This window comes from Pelophylax lessonae (assembly GCF_965119305.1).
Source record: "Pelophylax lessonae genome assembly, chromosome: 5".
Taxonomy (NCBI): Eukaryota; Metazoa; Chordata; class Amphibia; order Anura; family Ranidae; genus Pelophylax; species Pelophylax lessonae.
Window position 1 is genome coordinate 78,996,616 of NC_138772.1, and position 20,557 is coordinate 79,017,172.

At 45.7% G+C, this 20,557-nt stretch overlaps 1 pseudogene across 1 annotated transcript in view; it reads right to left on the bottom strand.

Moving 5' to 3' along the window:
* Nucleotides 1-32: 32 nt before the first annotated feature.
* Nucleotides 33-20,557, bottom strand: part of LOC309556432 (protein adenylyltransferase SelO, mitochondrial-like) — a 159,528-nt pseudogene continuing 139,003 nt past the window's right edge. Inside the window, exon 11 of the transcript in view lies at nucleotides 33-155. The product of the transcript in view is annotated as a protein adenylyltransferase SelO, mitochondrial-like (transcript). The remainder of the gene's footprint in view (nucleotides 156-20,557) is intronic.

Consider the following 20,557-nt stretch of genomic DNA (forward strand, 5'->3'; position numbering starts at 1 on the left):
GGTTGAAAAAACTGTGTGCTTGAATTTGTGTGTTATGACGAGCAGCATACTTTTATGTTTTTAGCCCATTCTGCAGGTTTCTGGGAGTACCTAGCAAGTTCTGCCATCTCCTGCCTGTGAAAGGGCAGACGAAAAACTCTTTGCAGCAGACAAATCTGTGTTCAACATAAATGGGTGTGTTTATTGTTAGTATACAAAGAAACGTCATAGTCTGTAAACCATAGCAAACTATTATATTTCAAGAGGAAAGTGGAGTACACTCTATAAGAAAATTGGACGAACAATCGTCCGATTTTCTCTATGCTTCACGGCAAATCAGAACCGATGAAGGAAAATTCATACGAAAATTCCCGTACGACAAAGGCTTTTTTTTTTTATTGTTTCTAATCATGCGCACTTTCATTTCTGAAAAATGTCGAAAATGGTACGAAAACGATACACAATAAACAATAAGCGTTTGTGTTGTTCCCATATGAGAAAAATTTTGGAGCTTGTACCTTTGGAAATTTTCGTTCAGAAGGTCAGAATCAGTTGTAGAAAGTTGTGTACACACTATACAAAAATTGTACGAAAGTTCGCCAGGCGAAAATGTTAAAACAATCAATGTATATTGTGAAGATTTCAACAATTTTTGTAGCAAAGTCCTACCTTTGTTGCTCTGAAGAAAAAACATTTTTTTTTTACCATGTCCTTTTCAGACTGATTCTAAAAGGTAGGGTCTGGTTATAATCAACTGGTGCACTCTCAGTGTTCTGAGAAAAGCTGCAGAGTCTGCATCCATTTAGAAACTGAAATTCCTATTACAGAAGATGCCTAAAATTTGACTTGTATCTTAGTACATACACTATATTATCAAAAGTATTGGGACACCTGTCTTTACACACATGAACTTTAATAGCATCCCAGTCTTAGTCCGTAGAGTTCAATATTGAGTTGGCCCACCCTTTGCAGCTATAACAGCTTCAACTCTTCTGGGAAGGCTGTCCACAAGGTTTAGGAGTGTGCCTATGGGGATGTTTGACCATTCCTCCAGAGGTGCATTTGTGAGGTCCGGGACTGATGTTGGACGAGACGGTCTGTCTAGTAGTCTCCGCTCTAATTCATCCCAAAGGTGTTCTATCAGGTTGAGGTCATGACTCTGTGCAGGCCAGTCAAGTTCCTCCACCCCAAACTCGCTAATGATTGTCTTCATGGACCTTGCTTTGTGCACTGCTCATGTTGGAACAGGAAGGGGCCATCCCCAAACTGTTACCCCAAAGTTGAGAGCATGAAATTGTAAAAAAATGTGTAGGTATACTGACGCCTTAAGAGTTCCCTTCACTGGAACTAAGGGACTAAGCCCAACCCCTGAAAAACACCCCACACCATAATCCCCCCTCCACCAAATGATTTGAACCAGTGCACAAAGCAAGGTCCATAAAGACATGGATGAGCAAGTTTGGGGTGGAGGAACTTGACTGTCTTGCCCAGAGTCCTGACCTCAACCCGATAGAACAACTTTGGGATGAATTAGAGCGGAGACTGCAAGCCAGGCCTTCTCGCCCACATTTGTGCCTGACCTCACAAATGGGCTTCCCGGAAGAACAGTCAAACATTCCCATAGACACACCCCTAAACCTTGTGGACAGCCTTCCCAGAAAAGTTGAAGCTGTTATAGCTGCAAAGGGTGGGCCAACTCAATATTGAGTCTTCTCATGAAACATCAGTGCCTGACCTCACAAATGCACTTCTGGAAGAATGGTCAAAAATTCCCATATACACAAACCTTGGGGACAGCCTTCCCAGAAGAGGTAAAGTGATTGTAAAGTCTCGTTTTTAAAAAAAATAAATAACAAACATATTACACTTACCTCCCCTGTGCAGTTGGTTTTGCAAAGAGCAGCCCGGATCCTCCTCTTCTCTGGTCCCTCGTTGCTGCTCCTGGCCCATCCCTCCTATCCAGTGCCCCCACAGCAAGCAGCTTGCTATGGGGGCACCCGAGCCAAGCTGTAGCTCTGTGTGTCCATTCAAATATGAAGCTGCTGTTTGGTCCCGCCCCCTCTCTATCCTGTTTGGCTAACTAACTTTGATTGACAGCCGTGGGAGCCAATGATACCACGGCTGTGTCTCAGCCAAGGGGGGCTCAGGTAAGGATTAGAGTGTGCTGGGGAAGGGGGGGGGGCTGCTACACACAGAAGGCTTTTTATCTCAATGCATAGAATGCATTAAGATAAAAAAAAACTTCTGACTTTACAACTCCTTTAAAGCTGTTATAGCTGCAAAGGGTGGGCCAACTCAATATTGAGCCCTACAGACTAAGACTGGGATACCATTAAAGTTCATGTGCATGTAAAGGCAGGCGTCCCAATACTTTTGGAAATATAATGTACTTCTCTGAATATCAGTGAACCATTCACACAAGCAGACATTTACATTTCTGGGAAAGTTCTCTACACCAAGGTGTAATACATTTTAGTTTGTGTAGCAATTATATATTCTATATTATGTATTCTTTTATTTCCTATTTACCCATTTAGCTTTGAACACTTATCAAGCTAGAGAGAAGATGATTAAATCCAGTGCCAGGACAAGGTCATCCAGCGCCCAGGGCAAGGATGCCAAACTGCAAATCCACTTCCCTTAGGGTTAGGGTCAAGCCGCCCCCCCAACCCTGCAATAAACCATTGCGCCCAGGGAAACCGATCCTCTCGCCCACCCCTGGTTCTGGCCCTGATTAAATCCTACAGGTTCCTCCGCTGTTCTGTTTGCTCTGTAAAATGAAGTCATATTATTGACAAGAGTAAAATGTACTTCTTGAATATTCATAGTTACATAGTTACATAGTAGGTGAGGTTGAATAAAGACAATAGTCCATCCAGTTCAACCTGTGTAGGTGTGTGTGGCCGTAATCATCTCACATACCCTTGAATGTTCTGATTCTTGAGATGTACGTCTAAGAGTCTTTTGAAAGACACCATACTTCCCGCAGAAACCATCTCTTGTGGTAGAGAATTCCACAATCTTGTAGCCCTAACAGTAAAGAACCCCCCTCGTTGCCTGAGGTTAAAAAGCTTCTCCTCTAATCGCATTGTATGCCCTCTAGTCCTCATGCAATCCTTCCGACTGAATAGCTTTTTTTCTATGCTGGGATCACCATTGAGATATTTATAAATTGCTATCATGTCCCCTCTCAGGCATCTCTTCTCCAGGGAGAATAAATTAAGCGATTGCAGACGCTCTTCATAATTAAGGTCCTCCAATCCCCTAATTAGTTTAGTTGCCCTTCTCTGGACTTTTTCCAGCTCCAACACATCCCTCCTGAGGACCGGCGACCAGAACTGGGCAGAATACTCCAAATGTGGTCGGACCAGAGTTTTATAAAGTGGTAGGATTATAGTTTTATCTCTGGAATACATCCCTTTCTTTAGGCATGCTAATAATCTGCCGGCTTTGGCAGCTGCCGCTTGACATTGCATGCTATTAAAAAATATTTTCCATACAAAACATAAATAGTGTATATATATAAATAGTCAATAGTAAAGTGCAAGTGCTATCCTTTACTTATGCAGGAAAATTAAATTATTCAAGTGCTTGCTAGTGTATTCACATAATACATTAATATACCATAATAGTGCATATAAAATCAATAAATCCAATTAGTAAAGTGCAAGTGCTATCCTTTACTTGTGCAAAAAAGTTTTAGCTTATCCAAGTGCTTATTAGTGCATACACATAATAAATTTATATAGCATACAATAAATATATGTGCCCACTAGTACCGTGCAAAATAAGTGATAAAAAGTGCTTAAATAATTAAATAGTCCAAGACAATTCATGCAAAAAAAATTTCCCGTGCGGGTTTAATTGCTTGGATCTGTAGTGCTCCAGGTGGTGGGGTGTGTCACTCGTTGCCTCCTTCCAAAATGAAGCAGGTCGCAAGGACCCCCAACGCCTGTGATCCCTTTATCTAGGTGGATCAGACCTCTAAATCTACTCCTTTTTTCCGAGTATCCTGCTCCTTTTCTTTTTGTGCGTTACTCGTACATGAATCAGTACATTCCGCATGTATAAAGACACACAAAAAATGCCAAAAATAGTGTAATATTGTTTTACAGAGACTCTGCTAAACCCGGAAGTAGGAAGTACAGGCAGTTTGGAGCATAGGCTGGGACGCTGCGACCGCCGCAAGTGAGCAGGGAAACAGGAGACACGGGAGGGAGCTGCAGATCCTCGGATAAGGTGTCATCCTAATACCCGCAAGCCACTTTCTGCCCAATTGCCCAGTGCCAGGATGGCACACCGAAATGTAAGAAGCCAACTATATGTTTTTTATATATTTCATTAAAGCAAACAATATTATTTTTGGCATTTTTTGTGTGTCTTTATACATGCGGAATGTACTGATTCATGTACGAGTAACGCACAAAAAGAAAAGGAGCAGGATACTCGGAAAAAAGGAGTCGATTTAGAGGTCTGATCCACCTAGATAAAGGGATCACAGGCGTTGGGGGTCCTTGCGACCTGCTTCATTTTGGTAAGAGGCAACGAGTGACACACCCCACCACCTGGAGCACTACAGATCCAAGCAATTAAACCTGCACGGGAAATTTTTTTTGCATGAATTGTCTTGGACTATTTAATTATTTAAGCACTTTTTATCACTTATTTTGCACGGTACTAGTGGGCACATATATTTATTGTATGCTATATAAATTTATTATGTGTATGCACTTGCACTTGACTATTGACTATTTATATATACACTATTTATGTTTTGTATGGAAAATATTTTTTAATATTTTTTATTATCACAAAAAGATCACCAGCGCCTTTTTACCAATTATCTATACCTATTTATTGTTTTTAACAATTAAAAGGGCAGCGGGTTTTAATATCTCTTTATTAGGGCTAGGCGCCTTCGCCAAATTTTTATTAAGCAATTGCATGCTATTGCTTAGAGTCTATCCTCTACCAGGACTCCCAGATCTTTCTCCATTTTTGATTCCCCCAAAGGTTCCCCCCATAAAGTGTATTGTGCTTTTATGCATTTAGTCCCCAAGTGCAAAACCTTACACTTCTCCACATTAAACCTTGTTTGCCATGTCATTGCCCACTCCGTTATTTTGTCCAGGTCATTCTGTAGGATATCTGCTTCATGCTGTGCTGTTATTGCCCTGCCCAATTTTGTGTCGCCTGCAAAAACTGATATAGAGCTACTGATCCCGTCCTCAATGCTGTTTATGAATAAATTGAACAGGGTTGGTCCCAGGACTGAGCCTTGGGGTCTCCACTTACCACCTCAGACCAGTCTGAGTATGCACTATTTATTACCACCCTTTGGACACGCCCTTTTAGCCAGTTCCGTATCCAAGAGCAGACCTTGCAGTCGATGCCTGAAGACCTTATTTTATTAATTAAGCGCTTGTGGGGAACTGTATCAAACGCCTTAGGGAAATCCAGGTACACCACATCCACTGGTCTCCCCCTATCTAGCTCACAGCTCACCTCCTCGTAGAATGTTAAGAGATTGGTTTGACAAGAACGCCCATTTGTAAACCCGTGCTGGTTACTGCTGATGATGTTGTTGTCTTTAGCAAACTCTACGATACAGTCCCTTATCATCCCCTCCAGAAGTTTACATACTATCGATGTCAGACTGACAGGCCTATAATTTCCCGGGACATGCCTCTGCCCTTTTTTGAATATCGGTATCACGTTAGCTTTCCTCCAATCCCCTGGTACATTTCCTGTCATAATACTGTCAGCAAAGATCAGGAACAGTGGTCTAGATATAGTCTTTCTAAGTTCTTTGAGTACTCTCGGATGTACGTCATCCAGGCCTGGTGATTTATTTGTGTTAATTTTATCCAGCCTTTCCCTAATTTCACCCTCTGTTAGCCATATCGGCTAAAGACTGACGACAAAAATGCGTTCAGCACGGTTGCCTTGTCAGTGTCCTCTGTAACCATCCTCCCATCATCATTAATTATGTGTGCAATTTGCTCTGCCCTAGTTTTTTTGCTGTTGATATATTTAAAGAATTTCTTTGGGTTCTTTTTACTATGCTCCGCTATTTGTCTCTCAAAGCTGATTTTAGCCATTTTGATTTAGTATTTACATTTCTTATTTGCCTCCTTTTATTGCTTGAAAGCCGATACTGTGCCCTCTGATTTATATTTCTTGAAGGCCAATTTTTTTCCCTTAATAAGTTTTTTAACATTACGGTTTAGCCAGCCAGGTTTGGCTTTGTCTCTTCTAAATTTATTTCCCATAGGAATGCACTGCGAGATGCATTTGTTTAATATGTTTCTAAAGCAATCCCATTTTTCCTCCGTGGTCAGTGTTCCTAGGGTTTGGTCCCAGTTTACCCTTTCCATCATGGAGCACAATTTGGGAAAGTTTGCCCTTCTGAAGTTTAGGGTTCTTAAGTTCCCCACTTGCCTTGTTTTATTGTTATTTACGCTAAATGTGATCATCCTGTTGTCCTGGACTCCTACCTCCGAGATTAGGTCTGGGTCATTAGTGATCAATAGATGCAGGACTGCATTTTCTCTAGTAGGAGAATCCACCAACTGAGACATGTAGTTATCCTGTAAGGTTTCCATGAATAGACAGGCCTTCTGTAAGTGTGTAGTCCCCTCTTCCCAGTCAATGTCGGAATAATTGAAGTCCCCCAATATGATGACTGATCCCAGTTTTGCCACTTTTCCCAATAGTGATATAAATTCCAGCTCTACCTCCTCCCTTTGGTTTGGCGGCCTATAGCAAACCCCCACAATTACTTTTCTCTTTTCTTCTTCCCTGTGGAGTTCTACCCATACGGATTCTAACTCCATACTCATCCCTTCCGTAATATCACTCCTCTCTATCACCCTTACATTGTTCTTGACATAGAGACATACCCCTCCCCCTCTTTTTCCTACCCTGTCCTTTCGGTACACCGAATACCCTTGGATATTGGCCAGCCAGTCATGTGAGCGGTCGAACCAAGTTTCCGTTATTCCCACAAGATCTATGTCATCCTCATGTACTAAAATTTCCAACTCATCCTTTTTATTAGCTCGGCTCCTGGCATTTGCATATACCCCTCTCAGTTTTGTGTAAGTTGATAGTGAATGGTGATTATTTTTATTCCTGTTTGGTCTGAGGTTTTCCCGCACAGACCACCCCATTGACGTTATGGAACTACTGTCGCTGCTGACTCTAATACTGCCTTCTGCCCTTTGCTCCCTCCTGACTGACTCTACTTCTGAGCCCTCCCCCCATCTCCTAGTTTAAAAGCCCCTCCAACTTGGTGGCCATCTTTCTCCCCAAAAGAGCTGTACCATCCCCATTAAGGTGCAGCCCATCCTTACTAAAGAGCCGGTAGCCGACTGAGAAGTCAGCCCAGTTCTCCAGGAACTCAAACCCCTCCTTCCTACACCAATTCCTCAGCCACTTGTTAAGTTCCCTAATCTCCTTCTGCCTCTCCTGTGTGGCTTGAGGTACCAGGAGTATTTCAGAGAAAACCACCTTGGAGGTCCTATTACTCCAATTACTAATCTATTCCCTAAGTCCCTGAAATCGTTCTTTAGGATCCTACACCTTCCTCTTACTTGGTCATTAGTGCCCACATGCACCATGACCGCTGGGTCATCCCCAGCCCCGCCCAATAATCTGTCTACCCGATCCGCGATATGCCGAACTCGAGCGCCCGGTAAACAACATACTGTCCGGCTACCGCAATCTTTTCGACAGATTGCCCTCTCTGTCCTCTTGATGATTGAGTCCCCCACTACCACAACCTGTCTAACCTTTCCTGAATATCGGCCCCCCTTCTTCCTGGAGCCGCCACTCCCCTGGCAGTTGGGGGAGGGCGCCTGCTCCAGCACTGCCACCCCTGAGCTGATATCCCCCTCAACATGCAACTTGGCAAATTTGTTAGGGTGTATCAACTCAGGACTGGCCTCCCTGGCACTCATCCCTCTACCCTTCCTAATAGTCACCCAACTGCCTACCTCTGATGCCTGCGTCTCCTGTACTCCTCCCACCTCTATGCTGGCCCCTGCCAGAGCCTGATGGGTAATGTCCAAGCTCTTTTCCAGGTTGTTGATGCTACGCAGTGTTGCCACTATGTTTTCTAGATTCAGGATCTGGGCTTCCAGAGAAACAAGTCGCACACATCTTGCACAGCAGTATTCGCCCTTGATTGGTTCATCAAGGAACGCATACATGCAGCAATAAGTGCACTGAGTGGCATCCTCAATCCTGTCGGACATTATTACCCTCTACTCTATGGGGATAATTAGTAACAACCTACTATTCCTTACCTACTCTACCCCTATCTGGTACTAAACCCGGGGTACTCACCAGACGCTAAGATACTCACCAGTCGCTAAGATACTTACCAGTCCTGCCGGGTACTCAGTCGCAGAGCACGGTCAATCAGTCGCAGAGTTCGGTCGGTCGCAGAGTTCGGTCGGTCGCAGAGCAGTCAGTCACAGAGCACTATCAGTCGCAGAGTACAGTCAGTCAAGGGGCACAGTCCGTCAAGGGGCACAGTCCGTCAAGGGGCACAGATAGTCAGTCGCAGGGCACAGTCAGTCACTGGGCATGGTCAGTCAGTCACTGAGCACAGTCAGTCAGTCACTGAGCACATCAGTCACTGAGCACAGTCAGTCAGTCACTGAGCACAGTCAGTCAGACGCAGAGCACAGTCAGTCCGTCGCAGAGCAGTCAGTCAGTCGCAGAGCATGGTCAGTCAGTCATAGAGCACGGTCAGTCAGTCACAGAGCACTGTCAGTCAGCCGCAGAGCACGGTCAGTCAGTCGCAGAGCACTGTCGGTCAGTTGCAGAGCACTGTCAGTCAGTCGCAGAGCACAGTCAGTCAGTCGCAGAGCACAGTCAGTCAGTCGCAGAGCAGTCAGTCAGTCGCAGAGCAGTTTTAGAGTGAGCAGAGCAGATAGATCAGCTCAGTGCAGATCGATCCACAGCTACCCCTCTTAGTCTATAGTAGCCCCTTAGTAACCTGTATTTCTTGTAGTTTTGTACTTGTAGTCCCCCACCAGCCCTCCCCCCTGCCAGCTGATCAGCTGTTTCCTACTTACGTCCCCTGTCTCTGGGTCCTGTCAGGTCAGGTCCTTTTCTCCTTCGCTGCTGCTCTGTCCCCGCTCTGTCTCCCCGGTCACCCTCCGAGGCTCCTGCACCCGACCCCCGGCTTCCTAGTGCGGCTTCCCCTCACGTGCGGCTCGCGGCTCCTCCTCCGCTCCTCCTCCACACACACAGCTCCCCTCGCTGTGCTCGGATCACACGCAGCTTCCGGCTCCTCCTCCAGATGCCATGTGTTTTATGTTTTTCCAGATTTTGTTTTATTACCAGTAGATGTTGGTGCAAGCTGGATCAAAAGGGAAGAAACCAACACAACAATTGGGTGGATATACAATTGGTTATACATATATATTTATATATATATATATTGATATATACAATTGGGTGGATATACAAACTCCTTGCAAAATGTCCCTGCTGGGAAATTAACCTAGGCTTCCATTTCCCTAAGTACACCTGTGCTGGACTACAAAACGCCTCCTCTTATGTTATGGTGATGAGCAGAGGTGGAGGTGTCCTGTAGTCCAGCAGGGGACAATTCAGACAGGGCTAGCAACACAGTATGTGATGTTGATTCGGCAGAGGCACTGTGCTGTCAACTCACTACAAGATGTTTTGAGCACCCTGAAATTTCAGGAGATCAACAGGTATTTTTCTCTAATCCGGTGCTTGCAAAAAGACAAAACATAGAATAATGTGCATGTATTGAAGAAATACTGCCTGCACTTTAAATTGATGTTTACGCAATTACCTTGAATATTACACAATAAAGTGAATTACACAGCAGGGACTCTGCTAATATCTCTGCATCTTAGAGCCCCATCTGGCCAGTTCTTTTTCTTATCACTGTCAGGCTTCCTTTATCAGGCAGCAGGAGATGTCCTGAAGCTATAAAATCAGTCCCATTGTTGGATTACCGATCAGTGACAGACATATTTTGTTGTTCTGCTTGTCATTGTCTGGGGAAATTGGGGGAACAAAGTCTCTGTTTATAGAAACAAAAACCTGTGATGAGCTGGGAATGGGTGTGTTTAGAATGATCAATAGTATGAATGCATGAAATCTGCAGGAAAAAATAAAACTCCTTTAACCACTTCTGGACCGGAAGGATTTGCCCCCTTGATGACAGGCCATTTTTTGCGATTCGGCACTGCGTTATTTTAACAGAAAATTGCGCAGTCGTGCAACACTGTACCTAAATAAAATTGATATCCTTTCTTCCCATAAATAGAGCCTTCTTTATTTCCAATACCACGGATCACCTGTGCGATTTTTATTTTTTGCGCTATAAACAAGAAAAGAGCGACAATTCTGAAAAAAAAAAAAATTCACATTCTGCTATATAAAATTCCCCCCAAAAAAATTCTAAAACTACATTTTCATCCTTTTAGGCCAATTTGTATTCTGCTACATATTTTTGTTAAAAAAAAAAAAGTCGCAATAAGCGTATTTTGATTGGTTTGTGCAATAGTTATCGCGTCTACAAACTAGGGGAAAGATTTATGTCATTACTCAATAGTATTACATTTTTTTTTTTTTTTTACTAGTAATGGCGGCGATCTGCGATTTTTTAGTGGGACTGCGACATTGCGGCGGACAGATAGAACCCCTAACTGACATTTTTGACACTTTTGGGGGGAGCAGTGACAGTTTATGAATGAATGGAAAGTTCTGTACAGAGCTTTTCCTGTTCATTCTTTCTGTGCAGCTGAGGCTGCAGAGACTGCAGAGAAAGGGACTGATGAATTTGTCCTCCTCAGTCCCTTTCTCTTTCCTAAAAGTGAGACATCAGAGGCAGTGGTGGCTGGTGCTCAAAATTTTGGGGGGGCGCAAACAGAAACATGTAATAGCCATTGCTTTGCGGCAAAAAAACGCTGTGAAAAATCGCATGACTTTGAGGTCAGAAAAGTGTGAAAGGGGCCTTTAGTAATCAAGGTATAGTGTGCCCCCTTCAATGCAGAGTGACCAGCGTGCCCCCTTCAATGCAGAGGGACCAGCTTGCCCCCTTTCAATGCAGAGAGACCAGCGTGCCCCCTTTCAATGCAGAGTGACCAGCGTGCCCCCATTCAATGCAGAATGACCAGCATGCCCCCATTCAATGCAGAATGACCAGCGTGCCCCCATTCAATGCAGAATGACCAGCGTGTCCCTTTTCAATGCAGAATGACCAGCGTGCCCCCTTTCAATGCAGAATGACTAGCGTGCCCCCTTTCAATGCAGAATGACCAGCGTGCCCCCTTTCAATGCAGAATGACCAGCGTGCCCCCTTTCAATGCAGAATGACCAGCGTGCCCCCTTTCAATGCAGAATGATCAGCATGCCCCCTTTCAATGCAGAATGACCAGTGTGCCCCCTTTCAATGCAGAGAGATCAGTGTTCCCCCATTAAATGCAGAGAGATCAGTGTGCCCCCTTTCAATGCAGAATGACCAGCGTGCCCCCTTTCAATGCAGAGAGATCAGTGTGCCCCCATTCAATGCAGAGAGATCAGTGTGCCCCCATTCAATGCAGAGAGATCAGTGTGCCCCCATTCAATGCAGAGAGATCAGTGTGCCCCCATTCAGTGCAGAGTGACCAGCGTGCCCCCATTCAATGCAGAATGACCAGCATGCCCCCATTCAATGCAGAATGACCAGCGTGCCCCCATTCAATGCAGAATGACCAGCGTGCCCCCATTCAATGCAGAATGACCAGCATGCCCCCTTTCAATGCAGAATGACTAGCGTGGCCCCTTTCAATGCAGAATGACTAGCGTGCCCCCTTTCAATGCAGAATGACCAGCGTGCCCCCTTTCAATGCAGAATGATCAGCATGCCCCCTTTCAATGCAGAATGACCAGCGTGCCCCCTTTCAATGCAGAGAGATCAGTGTGCCCCATTCAATGCAGAGAGATCAGTGTGCCCCCTTTCAATGCAGAATGACCAGCATGCCCCCTTTCAATGCACAGAGATCAGAATGCCCCCATTCAATGCAGAGAGATCAGCGTGCCCCCATTCAATGCAGAGAGATCAGTGTGCCCCCATTCAATGTAGAGAGATCAGTGTGCCCCCATTCAATGCAGAGAGATCAGTGTGCCCCCATTCAATGCAGAGAGATCAGTGCGCCCCCTTTCAATGCAGAGAGATCAGTGTGCACCGTTTCAATGCAGAGAGATTAGCGGGCCCCCATTCAATGCAGTGAGATCAGCGTGCCCCCTTTCAATGCAGTGAGATCAGCATGCCCCCTTTCAATTTAAAGAGATCAGCATGCCCCCTTTCAATGCAGAGAGATCAGCATGCCCCCTTTCAATGCAGAGAGATCAGTGTGCCCCCTTCAATGTAGAGAGATCATCGTGCCCCTTTTCAATGCAGAGTGACCAGAGTAGCGTGCCCCCCCAGACGAGCACTTACCTGATGCAGCGGCGGCTTCTTCTCAGTCCCCCGGCGTCTCCTCGAGTCTTCCCGCCTCCTTCTCGGCCAATGGCATGGTTTTTGCCTTTCGGCCAATCAGGAGGCGGGTGTCGGACCCGCTTCCTGATTGGCCAAGAGGAGGATCCGAATAACAATAGCAAATTTTCATTCGCTATTGTCACACAATGGGTAGGCTCGGGGCGCACTGCTCTGTGCCCCGGGTCCTCCCTTTTCTGAAGCCTATTAGAGCCTCTGGCTCTAATCAGGTGACTCAGAATAAAAAAAAGCCAGATTGAACTTCATGCGTCCGGCGCCCCGCATGCAGATTAGGGGGCCGGACACATGGATGGGGGGGGGGGGCGGCGCCCCTGCGCCCCCAACACACCGGCCGCCACTGATCAGGGGTCTGTTTAGACTCGTATTATTTCACCAAAATCCCCCCAACAGGGGTCCTAAAAAATATGTAAAAAATAAAATCGTAACAAAAAAAAAATAAAATAGTAAAAAAAAAAAATAAGACAGCAAAAATAAAAAACGACTGACACCAGTGGCGGGACCACCAGGGTTGCAAAGGTCACACTTGCGACTGGGCTCTGGCATTCTGCCACTGTGGGAGGACCCCCAAGACAGCAGGAGGATGAACCGCTGCTGAGAATTTAACAAAATCCTGGGAATTTGAGCAGTGTCTCGCTGGCAGCTAGGCCCTGAAACTCTCATTTCAGCACCCAGCTGTCAGAGCTAATAGAAAAAATTATAGCTATTTGGGATTCAGTACATGCAGCAGCGCTGTGTGTATGAGCTGAGAATTTCTCCTATTCAGCCAACGACTGTACTGCACCCGAGCAGCTAAAGGGTGGAGGGCCAGAGTGGGTAACTAGCCCGGCCTCCTGCTCTGCTTGCCGAGAAGAACAATCTGAGCACCCGGACTACAAGTCTAGAATTACATCTATGCGGCTGCGCTTGATGCGTTTTTCAGGCATGTTTTGCAGTATATTTTGCGTTTTTAAACCATAATTTTTTATGTATTTGCATGCAGTTTTCATGCGTTTTATGTTTTATTTTCTCTTTAAACACACTGTAAACGCACGGTATATAGCTGGTTGCTAAGGAGTGGTCAGAAAGCTGGCTGACGTGTCCTTAACAACCGATGAGTCATCAGCTGTCAGCAGGGTTCCCCACTGACAGCTGAATGTAAAAAAAGAAAAAGTTGTTGGGGGGGGGGGGAACAGCGTGGGGCCCCCTTCGGGTCTGATATGGATTTAGAGGGGACACCCCCATGCCAAAATAAAAAAAAAAAAGCTGTGTGGGGCCCCCCTCCAAAATTCATACCAGACCCCTATCTGAGTATGCAGCCCGGCAGGTCAGGAAAGAGAGGGGACGAGCGAGCGGCCCCTCCCCTCCTGAACCATACCAGGCTGCATGCTCTCAACATGGGGGGGTGCTTTAAGGCAGGGGGGCTCAGCCCCACCACCAGAAATTACCCTGTCCCCGGTGGTTGTGGGGGTCTGCGGGCAGGGGGCTTATGGGAATCTGGAAGCCCCTTTTAATAAGGGGACCCCCAAATCCCACCCCGCTATGTGAATGAGTATTGGGTACATTGTACCCCTACCCATTTACCAAGAAAAGAAGTGTATTGTTACAAAACACAAAAGACAGTTTTTGACAAGTCTTTTATTAAAAATTGTGTCTTTTTCCGGTGTTTCTTCTCTCTCTGGTGTTTCTTCTTTCTCCGGTGGTTTCTTCTCCCGCTTCGCTCCGGTGATGTCGTCTTCTTCGTCTGCCACTAAAAATAACAAACACTGTCTCCCTCTGTTGCTGTATGCCTTCGTTGTGTCGGCTCTCATTGTGGGCAATTCCTTGTATAGCTATAGGGCATGGCTAGCCAGTAAAGTCCCCCAGAGAGCTTGCCCCTTGGCATGTCACATGACGTCACAAGGGGTTAGCTGTCCAGGTGACATCACCAGATGGCCACGTCCCATGGCTATATAAGAAATGGCAGACAGCTGGAGCCGACACAACGAAGGCAGACAGCAATGAAGGAAGACCATGTTTGTTATTTTTAGCGGCAGCGGCGGAGGAAGAAGACAACATCTCCAGAGTGAAGAGGAAGAAAAAACACCGGGGGAAGAAGAAACACCAGAGGGATAAGAAATCACCAAAAAGAGAAGGAACACAAGAGGGAGAAGAAACCACCAGAGAGAGAAGAGGATGAAGAAACACCAAAGGAAGACACAATTTTAAAATAAGGACCATCTCTTTTGTTTTGTAACACTTCAGTTCTTTTTTTGGTGAATGGGTTGGGGTACAATGTACCCAATACTCATTCATATGGGGGGGCGGGATCTGGGGGTTCCCTTGTTAAAGGGGGCTTCCAGATTCTAAAAAGCCCCCTTCCCACAGACCCCCTCCCCCCAACCACCACCCAGGGTTATCGGAAAGAGGCCCTTGTCCCCATGAACATGAAAGAGGATGGATAGGAGGAGCGGTGGCTGCATAAAGAGGAACTGATCTCTCCATTTTCCTTCTGCAGCCACTGAATGCCCGCTTCTCCTCCTCTCCCTTCCACAGGCATTTAGTGACTGCAGGAGGTAAATGGAGAGATCAATTACTCTATTTGCAGCTGTTTCCGCTTCTCCTCCTATCCAGGTGTACAGGGGGGCCACAGGAGGCCCCTGCAGTATGGAGCCATGTTGCAATTGCAACCCCTGTAGGTACGCCCCTGTTTTGAGTAGACTTAGACTTTTAATTAATCCTGCCTTGGCTGTTTCCAAGCCTTTGCTGAAAAGTGTTTATTATCACCTTATGAACCTGACTCTGTTAAAAATTATAATTGTGCAGGGCTCTCTTAGGTAGGTGCTAGGAAACGCATATTTGTGGCCCTGTCTGCTTATCAGGAGGGCCTGATCTATTAGTTTAGCCTGTCACATGTTTCCAGGTGTGATTCACTGGGTCTGACGGAGTGTCTTCACTGCAGCCAATGAGGGAGCTCACTGGACAGTGAAGGAAACCTAGCCAGTGGCACACTCTGTTTTATGTCAGTTCCAGCGGGAAGGCATTCCTGCAATGCATCCTGGGATTGCACAAACATAGGAAGGGAGCGTGTGACAGAGTGTCTTTTGGTGGGAACATCAGTCCCAGGAGGAGGTGACGGCTGTCTCTCTTCCTGTAAAAGTTAGAAGGTGATCCAGGCAGTCGGCCTAGGGACCGGAGGTTGAGCTGGGCTGCAAGGGATCCAGAGTTGCTGACCGAGTGGAGCTGCTGGGCAGGGATCTTCAGGAAAAACAGTGTTGTGAGTACTCAAGATCTGCCCAGGGGTCTGCCTAGGAGAGGGGACCACTCCAGAGAGGTCAAGGGGGTCAAGGGGGATCCAGGAGCCAGCCAACCAGGAGTGTACAGTAAGGGGGTTGCCAAGTAGTAAAGCCCTGAAGTTTGGGGTGTAAAGAGGGCGCCAGGAAGGGCCCTGATGTGTTCAGCAATACAGTTTGCATTAAAGTCAGGTACCTCAGGAAGGAGTACTTTGGGGAGCTCAAAGGGACTTTTCCACAGTCAGAGGGGAAGTTCTAGTAAATGACCTAGCCGAGGCCAGCATCAGTCAGCATTAACCAGCGTCAGTGAAGCGTTAATCAGCGTCAAGCAGCATTTTTCAGTGTCCCTGCCTAATTGTTCATAGTTCAGTTGTTGGAGTGTCCCACTTCTCCCTTCTCCCATCCAAGTTCTCAAATAAACCCTAAAAAACAAAGAAATTGGACTGGTTCTTGTCTGAGGTGCTCACACTTGAAAAACATGCTTAAAGGTACTGTTGTTGCTAGCGGTAACCTAGGGGGACCCACACTTGGCAGCTCCCTTGGGAGTAGTGCTGCAATTGTTATTGAAGTAGCATTAAAAGTGGTACCTGAGCACCACAGTAATCAATAACTACTAGAGATAATAACCACTAGAAGCTATTACAAGGTCCTGCTAGTATTTTGCTTCTCTTTGGAGCTGAAGATACACATCTAGCATACAGAAAATCTTGTATCTGACTTATCAAAAACAGTTTGAGCTCCTGAATTTTTTTTCTGTTAACCACACAATACAAAATTGTGCTTCAATGAGTAATACTATACTCATTGTTAATTATTAGCTGTCACAGTAATAAAGGGCAAATGTGAAACTGCAAAAATAGACTCATCAATGTCTATATTGCATGCACAGATACAATACATTCCTCGCAGCGTGATCAGGTATGGTATGAATCATGTGTCTTATAAATGATGTTATTCTCTTCAAACACAGCTTGTCCTGATGATGTATAATTAGAATTTTTCAACCCACGTAGACTGTGTGCATATATGGCCTGCAGATCCATCAACAAGAATATTCTATAACAGTGTATAGATTTTATAGTCTGCGGTACGTGTGGTATAAATCAATATTCAATTCTGTAACAAATGACCAAGTAACCCAGCAGGATTGTTTAATAAAGTCATTAATGTCTTCTCTGAAAATTTCTTTAACAGATATTTCTGGGGAGGACTGTCAAACAGCAGATCACAGGCATGCCATCACATTTAGACTTCTCTTCATTACCAGAAGTCATTGAAACCCACATTCCCAGACCAACTTTAGCAGTGTCAGCATGCACCTGGTAACTTCACAATAGCTTATTGATCTAAATACATTTTTATATGTTTTTGTAGAATAGATATATGGCTGTTGTTTAGCCTATCCCCAGAGGACGTTATATTTGACGAAACGCGTAGGATGGGGCCTACGACGGTGACGTCATCACATGTACACTTCTCCGATTGGTTGTTTGCACCAAAGAGTCCGGAGGGAGATCTGGAGGGACGCCACTATTGTTTTTTTGCATATGAGCTGATTTTACTTGGAGTTTTGTAAGTGCAATCCTTTTTATTCAATTAAACGGGTTCATGCATATTACGCTATGGAAGTGCCTGTTTGTTTTTCCACATGTCATTTTCATTGGACAAGTATGAGTGGAGATATCAAGTGTATTATTTTTCCTGCATCTTATTTGGCCACCTATAATTCAGTGGTCAATCCTGAAAACAGCTAGATATCCAGTAAAAGCAACACACAGTACACACATAAACACTAGTTAGGCACATATTTAACCCCTTGATCACCCCAGATTTTAACCCCTTGCTGCCCAGTGTATATTTTTAGCACTGATCACTGTAAAAATTTGCCACTGGTGTTGTCAGTGGCAGTTAGTTAGTTCCCCACAAAGTGTCCGTTAGTGTCAGATTGTGCGTTGTCCCTTTACTTTCCTTTAGGTTTACTAGTAAAAAATAATAAATAAATAAAAATCCCAGTATATATCCCATAGTTTGTAGATGCTATATCTTTCATGCAAACCAATCAATATACACTTATTGGGATTTTATTTACCAAAAATATGTAGCAGCCTACATTTTGGGTAAAACTTATTAAGAGATTTTTTTTTTTTTTTCCATAAGAAATTTTATTAAAGTTTAAATAGAAAACATACATAATATGTACGATACATAAGAACAGATACATGAAATGTATACAGAAAAAGTGAGGTTGTCATGATAATACAGAGTTGACATAACAGTGCAAAAAAAAAACGGGTAGATTATACATCAGTGTGATCGTGGTGGGTTCAAGCAAATTATTCGGATATACAACTAGGCCAGGTGTCAGTATAACCTGTACGACGGGGTCCCTTGACGCAGGGGTCCCGTCTAACTGAGGGCAGGCATGGAGGAGAAATCATGAGCCACAGCTGCATCTTTTACTGGGTATTGTTAGCCAGGTTGCGTACAGGGTAGGGGATGAAATTGGCCAAGAGGCAGGAAAGGACCCACTGGGTATAGAGTTATGAGACGGTTTCACTAGACAAAGAGGACAAACAGCAGAATGGGTGGGAGAGAGGGGGAGGGGAAGGAGGGGAGGGAGGGAGAAGGAAGAGGAAGGGGAGGTGGGGGAAGGGTGTAAAGGAAAGAGGGGAAGGGGAGGGGTGATGGGATAAAAAAGGGGGGTGGGGGTTGGGGACAGAGAGGGTAAGAGGGGATGAGGGTGGGGCGGGACAGGATCAGAGGTGTGGCAGTGGATCACCTTAAGTTGGGTGACCATGTGGGGATAGAATGCGACTATATTCTCTAGTCTTGGTAGAATGTACAAGTTTACGTGGGGGGGCCCTTGGTCTCCATAATTGTTTTGTATGTGGTGGTGTCTTTGAACCGGATCCAGTCTATCCATAAGGCTGAGAATTTGTGAATTTGATCGTTTGAAATGCTGATTAGTTCCTCCATTACCTCCATTCTATTGAGTCTAAGGAACCACTCCCTAGACGATGGGATGGAGGTTGATTTCCAGTGGCAAGGTAAGCAAAGTTTAGCAGCATTTAGCATGTGGCGGGCAAGAACGGGCCTGCGTGCTTTATGAGTGTCTGGGATATGGTTGAGAAGGAAGTGGCCAGGGGTCAAGAGAAGGTCACAAGATGTGACTTCACGCACCAATCTGTGTGCCATCTCCCAAAAGGGTTGGATAATGGCACAGTTCCACCAGATGTGAAGCATGGTGCCCGGTTCCTTCTGACATCTCTAGCAGGTGTCTGGAACTCCCGGTTGGAATTTATGAATTCTGTCTGGTGTTCTGTACCAGCGTGTTAGGATTTTATACCCATTTTCTTGGGTTGTGACGTTGACAGAGGCCCGATGGACTGAACGACAAATAGATTCCCAATCTTTCTCAGAAAGAGAAAGTTGGAGGTCACGGGACCAGGCCTGCGTGAAGGGGGCAAGAGAAACTGGAGGGGCGTCAAGTAAGTGGCCATAGAGTTCAGAGATCAGATGTCGCTGGGGTTTGGCTCGGATGCTAATAGCCTCCAGAGGAGTCGGGGATCTCGACCACTCTCTGGAAGCTGCTGTGGTGTTAAGAAAATGTCGTATCTGAAAGTAGGACCAAAGTGGGAGGTTGCAAGGGGCTAGGGAACGGTTGACCTCTTCCCATGATAGGAGAATCCCATCTTTAAAGAATTGTCGGGCCAGTATTTCTTGGTGGGGCCAACTGTGACAAAGGAAATTTATGGAGTTGCCGGGTGGAAATGCGGGGTTCAACCTCAAGGAGGTCAGGGGGCCCACATGCGGGTCAATTTGGAGCTTTTTCCGCCATTTATCATGGGCCAGTAGTGGTGGGCCAATTAATGGGTGGCGTTTAAGAGTTGGAGAGACCGCAGAGAGGGGCATCCAGGCCAGCAGGTGAAGCGGGATCTCCGAGAAGGTGTTTTCAAGATTAACAACCAATTTGCAAGAGGAGTGGAGATTCCAGTCCAGAAGTCTAGCCAGGATGCAGGCCTTGTGATAGGTTTGCAGATCAGGGAGACCCAGACCCCCCTTGTGTTTAGGGGCCGTCAGGCGGGTGAGTTTGATCCTGGGAGGTTTCCCATCCCATAAGAAGTGAGAACTATTAGTCCGAAGGGTCGAGAAAAACGATGTCGGGAGTTGGATGGGAGCCGCCTGAAAAAGATACAACAGTCTGGGAAGAATGGACATCTTAAGTAGGGCAGCTCTGCCGAACCACGAGATGCGTAAATTCTTCCACGTCCGCAAGTCTCTGCAGATAGACGACAGCAAAGGCTTATAATTGGAATCAAAGAGAGAATCGAGGCGACAAGGTATATGTATGCCCAGATAAGGGATGGAGGCTGGTGCCCATAGGAAGGGAAAATTGGCTTTGCATCTCTCCACGTCTGTATCAGGGAGCGTGACATTCAGGGCCATGGATTTGGAATAATTCACTTTAAGGTTTGAAAGGGAATGGAAGAGTGTGAGGTCTTGGAGTAAGTTGGGCAAGGAGATGTGTGGTTAGGAGAGAAAGAGCAGCATGTCGTCTGCAAAGGCCGCCACCTTATGGGTGGTGTCGCCAATCGGAATCCCGCGGACATTGGGGTTTGAGCGGATCATATTTAAAAAAGGTTCCAGGGAGAGAACAAAGAGGATAGGGGACAGAGGACACCCCTGTCGCGTGCCATTGGAAAGATGGAAGGCGTCCGACAGGTGGCCATTGACCCGTACTCGGGCTATCTGATTGGTGTATAAGGCGCGTATGCTGAGTAGCATTCTCTCCCGCAGC